The sequence below is a fragment of the Elgaria multicarinata genome, chromosome 19 (assembly GCF_023053635.1).
Source record: "Elgaria multicarinata webbii isolate HBS135686 ecotype San Diego chromosome 19, rElgMul1.1.pri, whole genome shotgun sequence".
Taxonomy (NCBI): Eukaryota; Metazoa; Chordata; class Lepidosauria; order Squamata; family Anguidae; genus Elgaria; species Elgaria multicarinata.
Genome location: NC_086189.1, coordinates 17155815 through 17174089, shown reverse-complemented (window position 1 = coordinate 17174089; position 18275 = coordinate 17155815). Strand labels below are relative to the sequence as shown.

Below are 18275 nucleotides of genomic sequence, written 5' to 3'. Positions count from 1 at the left end.
CACAACTAGCATTAGGTTGATCAGGGCCAAACCTAATCAAAACGAAGGAATGAAAAGCAGATCGTCCAGGTTTGGAAAACTCCCACAAAATTTAAAGTGTGGTATATTTATGCTTTTAAATATTGAGCTTTTTGAAGCGGTACTGAAAGGAGGAGGTGGGTCGCTCCAATGACAGCACTAACTTTCTGTCTTGCATTCCCCCCTTCCTGGCAAGAGGGAGGCAAACGTTGTCCCGTTTCCCTAAAAATAGATCTACGAGGAGCATTTAAATTTCAAGGTTTAAAAAAGGGGTGGTGGTGGAAAAGTGGGAATTTTTTTAATTATTATTATTGCTGCTGATTTGGGCCTTCCTGTTCCAAGCATCTGATTTTCAGGCTGGATTAGGGATAATAAACAGCCTATTAATGAAGGCCTGAACTAGGAGATGGAGTTTGAACCAGCGGCAAAATTCAATGGCTGGGAGAGGTTAATAACTCTATTACTACCAGCTCTATTCTTTAGCCGTTTGAAGAGCTGAGTATTAGCCCTATCTTGCTCCTCTATTAATTGAGCTAATAGAACCTCCATGACCTTCGCATGGTGCCATTATCTGTGAGTTTGCCAGACGTGGGCTGGAATACTTATCGCTGAATATGTATTCCATGGATGCTCCGCTTTCTGTTGGAAGAAAGATTTTGGTTAAAGATCATCCAACTTCAAATCCTCTTTCCTTTTCCCCCTCTTAACATTTACCTGCCGCCTTCTATGACCAAATCGAAATCAGTGCGGAGACGAACGGACGTGACTTAATTAAGGTCCCGTCAAGTAAGCTAGGGAAGTTTCCCAATGTGTGGCATGTTGAGAAGTCAAAAGGCCAACTATATTCCCGGAACCCCTGTGACTGTTTTTGATGGCTGGATTAATTAATACTTGGATAAAACTAAACATTCGACTAAACATGCTTTGCAAATGGCAGTTTGCAGAGAAAGGAGGTGACAAATGTAAGCAATCTGGAAAGGAGAAAAGGAAGCCATTTAAAGACCTGACCTTCTCCCAGTGTGAACAGCGGTACGCTAAGGAATGTTGTGTCTCTGGGGGCTCCTATGAGGAGCTCTTTTTAATTACATTTCTTACGAATTTTCTCATTGACTTTTAACTGGGAGGCTGGCCTGCTGCAAGGCAAAGGACCGCCCACCTGCGCCATCTTTATTTGGGTTCATAAGAGCAGTCCTGTGTTTTGGAGATCAGGAGCCACCTCTGCCTCAGGGTCTTGGAAAGATTACTTTTCTTTTCGGCTCAGGAGTTTGTCTTCTGGGAAGTGAGTGTTTTGTGACTGGCTATGCCCACCCTGGCAGCCATTTTTGGAATGGGCAAGCCCCATCCCTATGGCAGCCATTTTTGGAAAGGGCATGCCCAATCCCTATGGCAGCCATTTTTGGAATGGGCAAGCCCTATCCCTATGGCAGCCATTTTGTTGGCGCACCCATGAAATCTCTCAAAATTCCATCTGTGCCCCCAAAAGCTTGGAGACCCCAATCTGGACTATTGCAATTAAGCGGCTTTCTTGGCTGGTCTTCCTCCGCTTACCTCTTTGACCCCATACCCTCCACACCCTCCACAGAACCAAAGAAATGTGGAGTGTTTCCCCCCACCCCTTTTCCTTTTCTGGCTATGTGTTTTCTTCCTTTAATTGAAATTAACTACACCAGGATTGGTGTAGCCATCTCCACCAGGAGCAGGCCTTTTATGAACCAAATGTGTCTTAATTGCCCTTTGAGGACCAGGCCACACAAAAATCCATGATATTTATTTATTACATTTTTATACCGCCCAGTAACCAGTACAGTTGATCCTTCATAGCAGTACATTTTAAAGGACCGCAGCAATATTCATTGATCATCAAAACCAAGGAACAGCCACCTCCCTCCTCCCCTTGCATCTAAGATCCTGGACAGCTTTAGCAAACATATTGCCATTGCTGCCCTACGTATTCCATATACATCCATTTCCAGAGAGGCAGCCATGTATATCTGAGGGGGATAGACATCTGTGTCCATGAGAAAATAGGTTATCTGGGCCTCTGTCTGATAATTTGCTTGTAAAACCATAAATTTTTTCCCCCCTTCGTCTCTCTCTACACAGGGCATTGATACAAATAATGGCCCATATCTCCCACTCCCCATATTTTTTTAAACTCATTTTACAATACACCACTTTTCAGTCATAATGGTTCTGAAAGCGGGTCATAATAAAATGAGAGTTATATTATAGGCGGACGATACCGCCTTCACCATAACAGATCTGGAACACCAATTGTTGTCAAAGAATGACGTTCCCCGTCGCTGACTCATGTATGCAGCATTGTATATTTGTTGTTTTGTTTCAATTGTATTTTTATAACACAGTTTTTATTGTTATCCTTATGGGATGCTGACCAGAGAGCTTTGGGGATTGGGTGGAATATAATTGCTGCAAATAAATAAATAAATAAACATGGCACCCTAGCTCTGCTTTTTGGAAAGGTAGTACTAGCAAAAAGAAGAATGGCGCCGGATGAATTTCATGTTCGCTCTACAGTCCATGAGGGGTTCTTCCTATTGCTACAGCTGCTCTTGAGCAGATGAAATTGATAGTTCTCAGCCCTTACAGCTCTCTGGGCCAAGGGCTTTTTGTGAACCGCCCAGAGAGCTTCGGCTGTTGGGCGGTATAAAAATGTAATAAATAAATAAATATAAATAAAGTTTTAGCCTGGAGAAAAGCTCCTAATGTTTGCACCCCCTTCAGGTGTGAAGCGATGTTTATTTGCTGGATAAAGTTTTCTGGATTACTTGGCCGACCTCTTGATTGTCTCGCATTGCAGCGGGAAGGCTTGGAATCACGACCGTTGTCCACAGGATACTGCCCTGTCCAGCTCCGCTCAAGGTTCCCAGGAGAACCAATCTGAAGAAGTTACATTGACTAGAAGGACGAGGCAAAGTCAAGCCTGCCCATGCAAGACCACTGGGCTTTTCAGGACCATGGACAGAGATCCATGCTGGCTTGAACTCACTCAGGAAGTCCTATTGTCTCTTCCCCATTCAAAACTATTGAAGTGACTTTCCTAAGGCTTTCTTACTGGCAGTAAGGCCTTTAAGCTATTTCTAGCCCTCCCCCTTTGGCCCCTCCCCTTTTCCTTAAGCCCCTCCCACACGTGGATGCGGCCCCCGAGAGCTTCCCTGAGAAAGCTCCCCCACCCTGACACAGAAGGACTGAAATACAAATTGAGAAAGGGGAAAAAAGAGAGGAAGATATGAGAAAGAAAGTAAAGCTGACCTATTATTTCCAAGCTGTTGACATTTAGACTATTTATTTCCAGTGTTTGTGCTCGTGGGGATGGGGCAGGGGCGGGGTGGGGGAAACTGGTGAATATTATTATTCTGTGTAAATGTAGAAAGGTCACTCTTGCTTCTTGAAGGGTTAAAACTTAGTTTAGGAAAGTCTGTTTCTGCCTTCGCCGCCTGCCTTTTGAGGGCTCGGAAGAAATTACTTTTGTAGCAGCCACATTAAAGATGTACATTACCTCTGAACCCATGGTGGCTTGCTCCTGTCAACTTTGGGAATAAAAGTGCAAAACTAGGTGCCATCAGCTGGGAGCAACCCCAAATCCCTGAAATACGTTCTGTTAGACAGATGGGAGTAGGGTGAACGGATCAGTTCTCTGGGGACACAAATTCAACCAGCTCTGCCCATGAGCTAGAGAGCTCTGAAAACCCCATACTAGATTATTATTATTATTATTTGTAATAAATACTAGTTTAACCTCATAAAAGGGGGAAATAATTTTATTTATTTGAAGTGGTTTTTATCCTGCTCAGCAAAAAAAGACTCCCGGAGTGGCTTACGTGGAATGAGTAAAACAAGACAAGACAGTCCCTATTGCCTGCAGACTTACAATCTAAACAGATATGACAGACAAGGAAAAGGCGATGAGGAGGGCAGAGGAAAAAGAAGAAGTAGCCTTTCAACAGGGCTGGCGAAATGGCCCTGCTTCCTCTGAGATCTCCGTCTGTTACAGCCTGCTAGAATGGCGGCCTGTGATGACGGTTGAAAGAACAGGCACCTTTGGCGGGGAGATCTTTTAGTTTTAGCTTAGGAGGGTTGTGCATCTGCTTTGGTATCTGGTCAAGAGGGCAGGGCTCCTGTAGCTTTAACTGTTGTGATGAAGAGGGCATTTCACCAGGGGCTGCATGCATGCAAATGACATCTGCTGAAATTCCCCTTTCAATACAACTGTTGAAGATACAGGAGCCCTCTCCTCCTTTTCATAGGGTCACCCTATTTTCTGTGTACACCCCTATTAGTTAGACTGCTGAATCCTCATAATAGAACCCTTCTAACTGGGTAAACCAAAATATTTCAGCATTAATTGGAACATAATAATTTGCCTCACCGATAGGCAAACTAAGGTGCTCGCTGGACAACTGAAATCTCACCGTTGGATTCAGTATCTCATAATAATTTTACCATATAGCTGGAATCGCCTCGAAACCATCCATGGGATGTAATATTTGGTTGTGGGAATTGGTTGCTCTTTCAACAGACTTGAATCAGATTCCAACTATTGCTATTCCCTCTAATAGTGAACTCAGGTGGTGATCAGTTTTAGAAGCAAAAGTGTTCTGGACAGTTCAGAAGCCCCCAGGTCCACAGAAGAATCAAAGTTTATAAATTAAAAGAATTGCCTGACAAGAACTTGTGAACTTACAGGATGTGGGTGACAGCTGAGCCTGAAGAGAACCAGAGAGGTGTGGGCGAAATGGTGTGAAGAAACTAGATGTTGGGCAGATTGTGTCTATCTATGAGTTGCGTCTACAGTTAAGGGAATTGGGGAGGTTTGCGAGTGACTTGAAAGCAAAACCCCCCCCCATAGAAAAGAAAGGCCAAACGTGCTCACATTCCATACAGTGGCCCCGTTCAGACAGCACGCTAAACCATGCTGCTTAACCACAAAATGGTTAATGGAATGCATTCACCTCAATGCATTCCATTTTGTGGTTAAGCAGCATGGTTTAGCGTGTGGTCTGAATTGGGCCAGTGAGTGTCTTGGAGCGGGAAGCATTTAGAGGTAGGGTGATCTTGGCCAAGAGGTTAAAACCACCCCCGGACTATACAGAGGTGCTTCAGGTGAAAGAGAAGGAAAGAAGGACGCCTCTACTGAGGGGAAGGGAAGGGGTCATGGTAACCTGGGGAACCAGATTGGAACCCAGTGCTGGTGTCAACGGAAGGCATAGTGGGGCACAGGCTGACGGCCCACGCCCCGGCAGGGCCCCACTAACAAGAGTTCCCTGGACTTCCTCCTCATTGAAACTAGCTCGTCCATCTACTTGCCCATCTCGCTGCAATCCAGGCAAAGGGTGTGTGTGAGAAGGCGGATCACGAGATGCCACAGCCTGCTCTCATAGAATCATAGAATCGCAGAGTTGGAAGGGGCCTATAAGGCCATCGAGTCCAACCCCCTCCTCAATGCAGGGATCCACCCTAAAGCATCCCTGACAGGTGGTTGTCCAGCTGCCTCTGGAAGGCCTCTAGGGTGGGAGAGCCCACCACCTCCCTAGGTAGCTGGTTCCATTGTCGGCCTGCTCTAACAGTCAGGAAGTCTCTCCCTGGCTCTCAGCCTGCCAAGCAAGCAAGCAGGACCCATGTTGAGTAAGATGAGGAGGAGGAGCAGCGGGTGACCATGGCGTTGAGAAAGTCAACTCACTGAAGAAGGCCCACAATTGAAGGTGTCTCTCCGAGGGCCTTCCAAAACCTGGAGGTGGTGCTGTTGGGACCCTGGGTGGCCTGGTTATGTCCTCCGGACCTGAGGTCCTACACCCCCGTTTTCGACGTTGCAGATACACTGCAACAGTTTATTGCAGTTCCACCTCTTGTGTCTATCTCTGTGTATATTCCTATAAAATAAAAGACGTCCCCTCTCTGGCTCATTCTCAGGGATTGTAGAGATCCCGGCATCGAAGGCTTCTGCCCTCCCAGCGGCTGTGATGACTCCATTGCCCTCCGCGCCGTCTCGTTCCCCCCTCCCCACCCTCTACCTGACCCCGCTATAGATCTCGCCGCTTGTTTTACCTTGTCAATGTTTTGTCTATATTTGCTTTAACCCCGGTGGCCCCTCTTTGCCTGCAGCCGTGGGACCGGGTCCCCTCTCTCCCATCAACAATAATTAGCCTTGTAAGACTAATGGAAGGAAATCGTGTCTAATTACCTTGCTGAAGGCCCAATTATGCTATTAACATTCTCAGGCTAGAAGCTAACGAGGAGGAGAAGCCTCTCATTTGCATAGCATTAAGTTAATTGAGCTGGAAGCTATAGGGCAGGGAAGGGGAGGAGGGATTGCTAGCAGGGTAGTGTTACAGAATGGATAAGGATGTCCGGACCGGGACAATTAATCTGACAGTTTTATTAATTAACGGCTATCTGATTACCTAGAAGGAATAGCATTTGGCAGCCCTTTGGAAAAAAGAAAGAAACAGAAGAAGAAGAAAACTCGCCTCCCTCTGCAGTATGTCTAATATATTCTGGTGCAATTTATGGATAACAGGGGCTACCTCTTTGCAAACTTTTTTTTTGAGGGGTGGTGGTCAACCCCATTATACCGCTTTTATAACAGCTTTAAGGTTTTCTTTAGTGGCAGCGCTCACATTTAGATGCCTTAATACAGCACACTTTAATTCATTTTCTTTGGAATCTAAAACCGTACTACTACTGACCAGCCACAGTGGTGGAGCGAAGGCAGGGCCCACAGGGACGCAGCCCCGACACTTTTTTAGTAGCAGGGATGCTGATGTCATCCGCCCCCCCCCCCCCAGAATTCCCTGCTTCCTCTGAGCTTAGCTGCAATCCTCTCAATAGCCGGAGTGGGGGGGATGAATTTCCCCAACAACGCTATATTGCTCCCTGTTGTAATGCAAAGTGTTTTGGGCATGGGGGCTTGGTCTTGAATGAGCAAGGGACCCACTGACTTTACAAAAGACCTGCTCCAGGTAGAAATGAAACCTGTTAGAACTGGTTCATTGATGGGGATCAACCCAGCTTCCTGCAGTTTTGGACTCTCATTGGGGGTGTGGCTATGGGGACTCCACCTTAACACTACACAACTAGCCATTGGTCCCGATTTACAGAGAACCGCCCTCTGTTTGACGGCATCTTCTCCTTAAAGGGTTGTTGTTCTTATCATTATCTCTCTTTTCTTACTCGTGGCGGTTTTTCTAAATGGACTTCATGGGCTTTACCAAGTCATGGAGTCTTTTACTGATTCAGGAATTCCCTGACTATTGAACATGTTCTAAGTATGACGCTTTCTAGATGTTGGTGTGGATGCCTTTTGGTAGGCCCAGGTTTTCTGTAAAAAAAATTCATGCGATGCCAGTTACTGATGTGACTAACGGAATAATTGTAACTTTTCCCTGTTGCCATAGTTCTTTAACTTCCATAGCCTGTGGTGTTTCTTTTCCTTTCTTTTCCTCTTCTTCAACATTTATGTCATTAGGTATTGCTATATAGATGAGGTAAGTGTTTTTTTTCTTTTTTGTCTATAACTGTTATGTCCGGTCGATTGCAAGGTTTTGTATTATTATTATTATTATTTATTAAAATATTTCTTGGCCGCCTTTTAGGGTAGAAGCCCTTTACACAGTAAACCGATACAATATTAAAAGTGACAGAACCACAGTAGAACCGGTAAGAACCAGGAGTGTTCTCCTGTCCAGTTCAGGTTTAAAGAACCATAAAACACATAGCGGCACCTGGGCAGCAGACTGTAGAGGCAGGTATAGAGGTCACCTGGTCTGCCTTTCCCACTGTGGTGAGATGTACTGTGTTCCTATTTAAATGATATTCATGATTCCCAGTTGCACTTGTACGTAGCATATGCAAGATTTATGCAAATCTGCCTCCCTCTTTGGTGTTGTGTTTCTTCCCTCCGTATTTTTTTTTTTTTTGACAAACCTGTAAGTGGCCACACATCTGGAGGGCGCCATTCTAGGTCCGTACTTAGGACATTCCCACCTTTCATTGTGTTATTTTCAGCCCCACCTAGGCCCGCTGCCTTCAGACGGCTGAGATGAAATAGTCCTTGTCGACAAACGAATTCTCTTGTAAGACGTTTTGAGGCTGACTGGTGTAGCAGAGAGAAATGCCGCATCAAGCTGTGGTTTGATAGATCAGGAATTATGTTTTTTAATTCAGACTTGTATACAGAGTGCTCATAAAACTTTGATCGTGATGGAGGGCTCCATAAACTTTGGGGGGCCATAAATATTTCTCTGGGAAATGGCTTTGTGAAACATTTAGTTGTTGAGTAATAAGTAGATCAGAGGAAATCAGAGGAATAGGAGTCTCTGGGTACTAATTTTGAGTGCGTGTGTGTGTGTTTGTGTGTGTGTTTTAAATGCAATGAACATCAAGTTCCAGAACCTTTTTCTGACATCTTAGAAAATGCCCACATTTCAATTCACCAGGAAGGAGAGGTCTTGTGTTTCAGATAACATTTGCAATTCGTAATGTCTAGATAGCCAAATGGTCCAAAAAACACACTCCCAGCTAGTCCAGAATTAGGCATTTCTGGCAAAGTTTTTAAATGTTCAGTTCAGAACATCAGAAGAGCCCTGAGGCTGGATCAGACCCAGGGTCCGTCTAGCCCAGCACTCTGTTCACAAAGGGGCCAACCAGCCGTCGACCAGGGACCCACAAGCAGGACACGGTGCAACAGCACCCTCCCACCCATGTTCCCCATCAACTAGAGTATACAGGCTTATTACTCAAGGTATCACATATTATTATTATTATTAGGAGCCATGGATAGCCTTCTCCTCCAGGAATGTATCCAACCCCCTTTTAAAGCCATCCAAATGGGTGGCCCATCACCACATCTTGTAGTAGTGAATTTCAGAGTTTGACTCTGCGCTGGGTGAAGAAGTCCTTCCTCACACAGGAAGGATGTAAAAAAAAATGCCAAATAACTAGCTTTCCTAGTGAGGTAATTGAAACAAGAAAGACAAAGGTCCACATGCTCCCACCAGTGCTAGCGTCAAGGGTAGGGATGGTTGAGTACTTGGCAAGGTTTACCCACACCCCAGCAGGGTTCCACTAAAAAGAGCCCCCTGGAGCTGCTCCTCTTCACCATGGCAACCGGCCTTGTCCGCTGTCCTCTCACTCTAGCCCAGACAAGCGATAGTGAGAAGAAGGAGCAGAAGATTCCACAGCCTCCTTGTTCACAAGCTCTTTGCCTGTCAAGCAAGCAAATAGCAGCCATGTTGAGCTAGAGGCCGCAGCCTTCCTCAACTTGGGGCGCTCCAGTTGTGTTGGACTACAACTCCCAGAATGCCCCAGCCAGCTCTGCTGGCTGGGGCATTCTGGGAGATGCAGTCCAACACAGCTGGAGCGCCCCAGGTTGACGAAGGCTGAGCTAGAGGAACAGGAGCCGCTGGTGACCGTGGTGGCGAGAAGGTTGGCTCAAAGAGTAAAAGGGTGTCTTCCCCTCGGGCCCTCAGAAGCCTTCAGTCAGCACCGATTTATTTATTTTATTACCTTTTTATACCGCCCAATAGCCGAAGCTCTCTGGGCGGTTCACAAAAATTAAAACCATCATAAAACAGCCAACAGTCTAAGAACACAAATACAAAATGCAGTATAAAAAGCACAACCGGGATAAAACCACGCAGCAGAAATTGACACAAGGTTAAAATACAGAATGAGAACAGTGAAATTTAAGTTAAAATTAAGTGTTAAAATACTGAGAGAATAAAAAGGTCTTCAGCTGGCGACGAAAGGAGTACAGTGTAGGCGCCAGGCGGACCTCTCTGGGGAGCTCGTTCCACAGCCGGGGTGCCACAGCGGAGAAGGCCCTGCTCCTGGTAGCCACCTGCCTCACTCCCTTTGGCAGGGGCTCACGGAGAAGGGCCCCTGTGGATGATCTTAAGGTCCGGGCAGGTACATATGGGAGGAGGCGTTCCTTCAAATAACCTGGCCCCAAACTGTTTAGGGCTTTGAATGTTAATACCAGCACTTTGAATCGGGCCCGGACCCATCTCCTCCAAATTAGGTGCGTCAAAGCCATGACCTATCAGTCATGTCAGTTGGAATTAGGGTAGCCTTGCAAATAAAACCCCACAGTCATTTTTTTAAAAAAATCTCAAATTCTTTGCATCCTCTCGATGAAGAGATCTGCAGTTTTGAGGCCGATTCTTCTCAAAAAACGAACCAGACGAAATCCATCCCTACCAGCCAAATTCATCAAGTACAGCTATTCTCAGCACAGAAACGGCCATGTTGTACCTACCTGCCCTGTGGCTGTTAAAAATGAAGAGTTTTGTCAGATAAACCATGAGGCCAGAACCCCTAATTCAACGCCAAGACATGGTTTAATTCAGAGGGATTCAGAACGCAGCACTCAAAGCCCTCCTGACGAATCTCTGTTTTGGGTTTCCCCCCCACATTTCGGTTTTTGAACTCTCATTGGGTTGGATTCATATTTGTGCTGGATCACCTGCACTGAGGGGAAGTGGACCTTCCCGGCCTCTTCCATCCTTCCCACGGCAGCCCCTCCAGCCCCCTGAAAATGCAACACCGAGTCAGGAGACCCTGCTGAATGTGGTGAGCTGTGGTGTGTGTGGGAGGGGGATCCCCCTGAGAATTGGCCAGAGGGACGTCCTGTGAGTGGAGCCCTTCCCGTCATAGAAGACCAGATCCCGGATCCAATCCAAGCTCTATTTATTCATTTATTTATTGCATTTTTATACCGCCCAATAGCCAAAGCTCCCTGGGCGGTTCAGAATATTTATGCAATAAATTTAGCATAAACTTTGCAATATTTTTGAAGAAATGGGCAAATTTCTGGTAGTTTCTTAATCCCAACAAAAAACCCTTCCATCCTTAGTAATGACCGAATTTCTGGCCTAGATGCTGCTTCGCTCAGAAACCTTCACTTCCCTAAGTGTTGACCAAGTGAATCCAAGTTGCTGTACGCTTCCTTCTTCGTGTAGCGAATTCGGGACGCTTCCCCTGCCCGGATCAGAGCTGCTCCATGGCCCATTCTCTTTCTTCCCTTCCTGAAACCAGGGCAGTTGGCAACCCTCGTCCAAACGCAAGGCTTCCAGCTTCGCATGTTGTTCTGTGGCCAAAAGGCCGCACTAGGAAAACAACCTTTCCAGGTCAATGTCTCTGAACAGGCTCATTAAAAGAGTGAATATTTGCCCAGTCTTAATTATTCTCCCCCCTCCAGGAGAAATTTCTAGTGAAATTTAAAAAAAGAAAAGAAATCTAAACCAGCAGATATTTTGGGCAGCTTCACCAGAGAACAACAAATTCTAGAAGGTGTGTACAAAAGACGTATTACAAAAAAAGAAAGAAAGAAAGATTTGGGAAGAAGGGTTCCTCCTTCTAGAGCTTGTGCATTTTGAATATGACTCTCCGGAGAGGGGGCTACAGAAAGGCTCCCGAAATACACGCAGAATGCTTCTAACAGTTCCGGCTCTTTTTAATCCCGCCAAGGAAACACACCTGTTCTCAGCGGAGAGTTTGAATGCAGTGCCTAGCCAAGCTGGAGCGGTTTCGCCAAGGCAGCAGTTTGGAAGGGGTTTTGTGTGTGTGTGTTTGTGTGTGTGTGTGTGTGAGAGAGAGAGAGAGTCTGCTGAGGTGGTAAATCCTTTCACCCCACTTAGATGCCCATTCCACAGCGACACCAGCACAAGTTGGCAGCCCTCGAAAGGGGGCATGCCGAACATACCGATTTCCAGTGTAAAACGTGGTCTTTTTTGGACCACGGCTTGTGTTCCCTCTTCCCCTTTTGGGGTTTTCATCCCGTTCTCTTTTCATCCACATCAGAACAACCACAGTGCGCGTGTGAAGGGAACATTGCGCGCACAGCCCTCCGTTTGAGCGTCCGGAAAGGTCACCGCCGAAAAGCGGGCCGTGCTTTTTTTAATCTCATAATTGCCGAGTGTCATTCAATTCGGCGGCGTAGAATTTCTCCTCCGCCGGGCGCCCGCCTCGCTCTACCTGGCGCCCCCCGCACCCCCCCCCAAAACGGGGAGCGCCTTAACTACACCGAAGTTTGGCCGGGCTTCCACATATGACAGCAGAGACACGGATGCAAACAATTGAAGTATTTGAGAACAATGAAATATGCATGCCTATCTGTGACAGCCCTATAAAGCAGAGCAATTAGCCGCGTAATCCGAGCGCGCCGAGGCGGTCCGGCGGCCCACGGTTCCCTATTAGTTAAATGCTTTTTGTATTTGCGCTCCCCATCAAATCAACTAACACTTCCTTTAATTGGCTCATGAATTATACAGCTCGGGCCGCATTATAATTTAATCACCAGTAAACATTCCTAGGGCCCCACTGTAAAATGTATCGCACTCATTAATTCGTTAATTTCAGCAGATGGAAGGGGAGCTTGCATGAACGGCGGCAATCCAGACCGCCTCCGGCAATAGAAGAGGAGAATGGTGGGTGTGTGGGGAGGGGCGTTAGGGGGTGTATATATATTTTTTTATAAAAGGGGCTGTCAGAAACTCAATCTGTGAGCTGTCAACAGCCCCGACCCTTTCTTCCCGCCTTCCTCTCCTGCCCCACACTATCCCTTTTTTCCTTCCTTTCCTTCACCCCACCCACTGGCTGGAAGTGACTGACGGTTTCATATGGAAACTTGTCAAACCCGTCTTTTAAACATCAAGCCGGCGGGTAAACCAAACCCAATGTAAATTATTTCTTGTCTTACGGGGCCCCCCCTCTCTTTCTCTGTCCCCCATGAATATTTCATGGCGGGCAGCATAAATATTAATTCTAATAGCTCTGCACGGTGGTTATTATTTCTGTCTTATGACAAATATTCATAAAATATTCAACACCCTTTTTTGGAACACTTACACACTTGATTGTGAAATTTCTTTCCCGGCTTCCTGGGGACACGCTAAACATATTGGGGTTCTCTTGATGGACTGCTCCCCCCCCTGCACGCAAACGCTGCCTCCCTCCCTCCTCTTAATTAAAACGATGAAATATAAATATTTAATCAGATTTATTTTGCGTCTCTCTCTCTCTCTCTCTCCCCCCCCGAAAACGAACCCTATTAGGCTAGAAGGTTCTATTTGACAGTATTTAAATAGGGGAAATTTATTCCCTATTAGGAAATTGGTTACTTTTGACACGTGTGTAAAGTGACACATCATTGGCGCTTTTCTTTCTCTCTCATTTGCATTTTTTGGCGTGTCTGTGTATTTTTTTTTTTAAAAAAAATATTATTCAAGGACAAGATCTGGCCCGTACAAAAGTTTCCACCAGAACTGTTTGGGTGTAAGGACTAATATTGAGCAGTGGTGGCAGCTAGGGCTGAAGGTTGATTATTTACTGTGTTTATGGGGCACCTCCAAGTATTTAGGGACATTGACATGCATTGTTTTCTCAGTAAGCCGTACAACTGGTCAGTATCACTCCCTGTATTACAGGTGAAGGGGCTGTCAAAATAGTGGCTTGCGAAAGATCACCAGGGGAGATTTATTTATTTAATGCCGTATTCTTATCCCGCTCTTAAGCTAAAATGGAAGCGGCCTACAAAGATTCGTAATAAGGCAGTCACTGCTCTCCGGCTTACCATTTAAAAGACGCAGCACGAAAGGAAAACGGGTTGGATGGGAGGAGGAGAAAAAAGCAAGCAAGCAAGCTCTGTCACTAGTTCTTATCGGTCGGGAGGAGAGGCTGTCGTTTCTTCTCCGCCTCATGTTTCTTCTCCCCTTGCTGTGATAATTCTCTGAGGAGGCAACGGGGGGCATTCTCCCAGTAGCCCTCGGTCTCCTGCCCAATGGATTTGAATCCGGGTCTTCTCAGTTCTTGGCTCATCTTCTGCTATGCTGAATAGCCTCTAATTTTGGTAGTCATATAGAAATCCACACCTTTGACTGAGCCAAACAAAGGCCACCTTTCTCCTCCTTTGCCCTCACTGAAGTTTCATTCGATTGGCTACGGTGCTCCGGGCGTTTTTTATTTACGGACTCCCCTGGGACATCGTCGCGTCATAGGCGGCCCCATGATGTCATTGACAAAGTACTGCAGCCCCCTTGGGATGAGCTGCTGATCAGAGCGCAGCGCTTTTCTCCGATGGGAGAGGGGGCAAGGTCTGGAGAAGAAGCTGGCAGGCTGGATGAGGAAGCTCCCGCAGGCCATATCCGGCCCGCAGACGAAAGCTACCCCATGCCTGTTGTAAGAACTCCTGTTCCCCTCTCCGACTGCAAGGCCCAGCAGCCTGGAGCAGCAAAACGCCTTGGGCTGGCCCTTGATTAGGGTGATGCCCCCCCCCCGGGTCTCCTCTAATCCCCGGCCTCGTAAGCCACACAGGCCTCACCCTCTACAAACCGTGCTGCGATTAAGCTCACAATTAGGGGAAACGGGGCTAGCTTAGCAGCCTGCTGACGGAGCTCCCGCCGCTGCCATCTTTCTCCCTGATCCATGAAGCGCCGTCGGAGCGAACTCCGGGGGGAATCCGGCAATGATGGCATAACAAACGAGAGGAAGGAGGAGGCGAAGAATAGAAACGAGGGAGGCAGGAGGGATGTAACACCGCAGTTTCAGAAGCAGGCGCTGATAAAGGCCAGCTCCCAGCCTGCAACCAAGAAGAAGAAGAAGAAGAAAGAAGAAGAAGAGGAGGAGGAGGAGGAGGAGGGATGAATGGTTTCTCTAAAGGCTTTAAAAGGCCCTTAAAACATTTGCACTATATGAGTGTTATATAAATTATATTCTGAATTTTGAAGGTAGGAGGATGACAGACAGACAGAGGGGAGGGGAGGGAGAAGTCGTGGGAGCCAGGAATGGGGGACGGGACGACGGGACGGGACACAATTCCATACGCTTCTATTTCGCTTCAGTTGGCATTGACCCAAAAGCATCATTGAAAAGGCAGGGATGGAATGATCATCTTCTCCTCACTTTCTTCTCTTTTCTTGTGTTCCACAGCAATTAAAGCAAAATGACCGAGGCCCGAAAGGCTGGGAAGGGTGTTTCCACGTGCAGCCAATGCACTGACTTTGAAGCGCTACCCAAGATGGTAGCCTAGCATGGATTGTCGGAGCGGTGGGAGGAAAGTGTGTGTGTGTGTGTGTGTGTGTGTGTGTGTGTGTGTGTATGTATCTGTCCACATGAGTGTGCGTATGAATTTTAGGTTGTAATTTAGATTTAGGGACGTATCTATCGCTCCTTCTAATAGCAACCTCAGGTGTTGAGTGCCGACAGTCAGTGTGTGTGCATGAGTTTGTGTGTGTGTGTGTGCATGAAATTTAGATTAGGATTTAGGGACCCTTAGATTTAGGGATTCACTCCTTCTAATAGCAGTGAGAAACAAGGATTTGTGCACGCTCGGGGTTACGCCACAGAAGGACAAAAATACCCTCCATGCATACTCAGCCATGGCCCATGCGGCCCTCCGGAGCAAAACGGTTACTCACCCTGGCTTAGGGGGAAGGCAGAATCTCACCTCTCACCTTGCCATTTTCCTCTCGCCGGATATATGGCCATGGGGCTGTGACAAAACCAGACGAAGTGCATTTGGTTGTTCAGTAGTTAACAGCAGTACTCACAGGAAGTTTCTCTCTCTCTCTCTCTCTCTCTCTCTCTCTCTCTCTCTCTCTCTCTCCTCTGGAGAAGGTTTAGGCACAGCTGGGTTAGATTCGCCATGATCAATGATGCTCCTTTTAAAACCAGAAGCAGTCAGTGGGAGCCGATTCTTAAAAAAAAGGAAAGGACGGGGCTGCCTAGCCGGCAGAATACGAAGGGGGCAGCTGGTCCCTGCATACCAAGGGGGAAGATATATAGGCTATTTTAGCAAAGGAGAGCAAGATGAATAGCCTTCTATTTTTGAAAGTTGCAGCCTCACCGTAAAACTAAAGTTTAAACAACGCGTTCGAAGTCGCTTTTCACAATGCAAGGCGGGAGATCTCGCTGCCAAGTTGTGTCACAAGGACATCCCTATCTTCGCGTTCAACAAGCCGCCATCATCCAGGCCGAAACCAGCGTCCACGTTGTTTTCGAGGGCCGTTTCCCCCGTCTCTCCCTGGAAATGCGACATGGAGAGTCGGGCGGTCCTACTGAATGGGGTGAGCTGTGGGGTGGGTGGATGAGTGGATCCTGAATCCAACCTGCTTCGTTTAAAAGAAAAGCTAGGGTACAGATAAAGAAGAACAAGAACCGGGGGAGAAAAAGTAGCAGGGTTCTCCCTCAGTTGTGCTCCAACCTCAGCTTTGCCTCTCACACGAAAAAAGGGATCAGCCCAGGACACTGCTAAATTGGGTGTTCCATGGAGTTTTGACAGCATTCAAGCAGCGGTGTAGTGGCTCACCGGAGCGTAGTGCAGGCATGTTTTTATGAGCAGGGACGCCAGCAACATCTGCCACCCCCCTCAGATGTCCCTGTTCCTTCTGAGCTTATCTGCACTTCGCGCAGCAGCTGGGAGGGAAATGCATTTTCACAGCAACAATCCCCCCCCCCGCCCCGTTCTAATGCAAAGTTTTTTGGGGAGAGGCTTGCTGTTGAAGGAGCGATTAAGAAGACCCGTCTCTCTCGCTCCTGGTGGAGAGGAAACCTGCTAGAAGTGGTTTGTTGATCTGGATCAACACCGCTGCTTGCGTATTTGGACTCTCCTCGGGGGTGGGGGGTGGCCGTGCAGACTACCACGATGAACAACCGCACGTCAAAAAAACTCCGCCACTGCGTACAAGCGGACCGGCGATCCCCTCCGGGACGCGGTTCTGCCTTCTTCCGCCACTAGGCGATGCCAGCAGGGACTAGGCGCTTGCCAACAGTTTACTGTTGCCTTTTTCATGCCTGAATCTTTTTAGACAGTAAATGCTCCTGAAGAACACCAGGTTTGCTTGCTGCCACATTTCCTCCTTCCCTCTTTCTGCCTGTCTTTAATGCTGACACCAGACTGAATAATAAGACGTGTCTCTCTCTCTCTCTCAATGCCTCTCTCTCTTTTTAAAGATGATTTCCAACAAGGAGCTTCCAAGGTTCATTTTGCTGGCAGCGTTTTAAGTGCAGTGGGTGTTTCGGCTCTTCAGTCTCAGCCTCGTGCAACATTCCCCCCCTTCCTTTTCTCAAGTTAGCGACTATGCGTTGCGACAAGCCTTCTTGATATGCCAGCTTATAATCCTTTCGCTTTTTGTTTTGTTTATTTTGGAATATAATAGGGGGAGCCGTATCAATTATCAGGGCTGTAGAAGGCGGCGGCGTATTTTCCTCCCCTGCCTCTGCTAGAATATTCATCTTGAGGCACATCATCATCATCACAAGTTACCCGTTCTGACAATCACGTTTCCAAACGGTTGTTGGGCAACGGAAACAAAGCAGAAACAAAATGTTTGGAGTGTAAGGGATAAAAGACTGTTGAGAACTGTTATATTCTCTTCCTGTCTTTGGAATCATTGATATCTTCAGGTTTTTCCCACCCACCCCCAACGCCGGGCTGAGTTACTTTTCATTTTATTTTATTTAAAAAACAAAACACACACACAGCCCACAATGCGAACGGAAGTCATTATCCGTAAACATTTGAAGCGCGTCTGGGATGATTTTCATAACTTCAAGTTCTACAAAGGAGCCTCGTCATCTGGTATGCGCATGCCACGGGAAAACCTCCGGCTTTCATCTGATCTGATCCTCCCCGGTAAATGTAAAATGTTCCCTTTGGTGAATGTCTAAAGCTTACACTAACCGGTCTGGAGAGGCACTCGTGCCAAAAAATAAAATAAAATGAAATGAAAATAATATATATATATAAAAGCTAAGCAGCGTAGAAATTGCGGCGTGAAGAAAAAGCCTGCGAAAGCTCCTCTCCCTGTTCTGTTGCCGTTCCAAATGCAAGTCCATTTCTACGAAACTGGAATGGATTTTTCTTTAAAATAAGACTGAAAGCGAAACTTGTGAGAGAGGTCGCCGTCTTCCAAGTTACGACTTGCTCCTCGTTTCTCTGGGTTTATAGCCCAAAGTATGCCTTCTGGTGATGTTTGCTCATCCAACTCCATCATAGAATCATAGAATAGTAGAGCTGGAAGGGGCCTAAAATGCCATCGAGTCCAACCCCGTTCATTGCAGGAATCCACCTTAAAGCATCCCTGACAGAGGGTTGTCCAGCTGCCTCTTGAAGGCCTCTAGTGTGGGAGAGCCCACCACCTCCCTAGGTCACTGGTTCCGTTGTCGTACTACTCTAACAGTCAGGACATTTTTCCTGATGTCCAGCCGGAATCTGGCTTCCTGTAACTTGAGCCTGTTAT

The 18275-nt window shown here is 46.9% G+C and overlaps 1 protein-coding gene across 1 annotated transcript in view; it reads left to right on the top strand.

Moving 5' to 3' along the window:
• The window catches only part of AK8 (adenylate kinase 8), an 85569-nt gene that overhangs the window by 65345 nt on the left and 1949 nt on the right, over nt 1-18275 (top strand). The window lies entirely within an intron of this gene.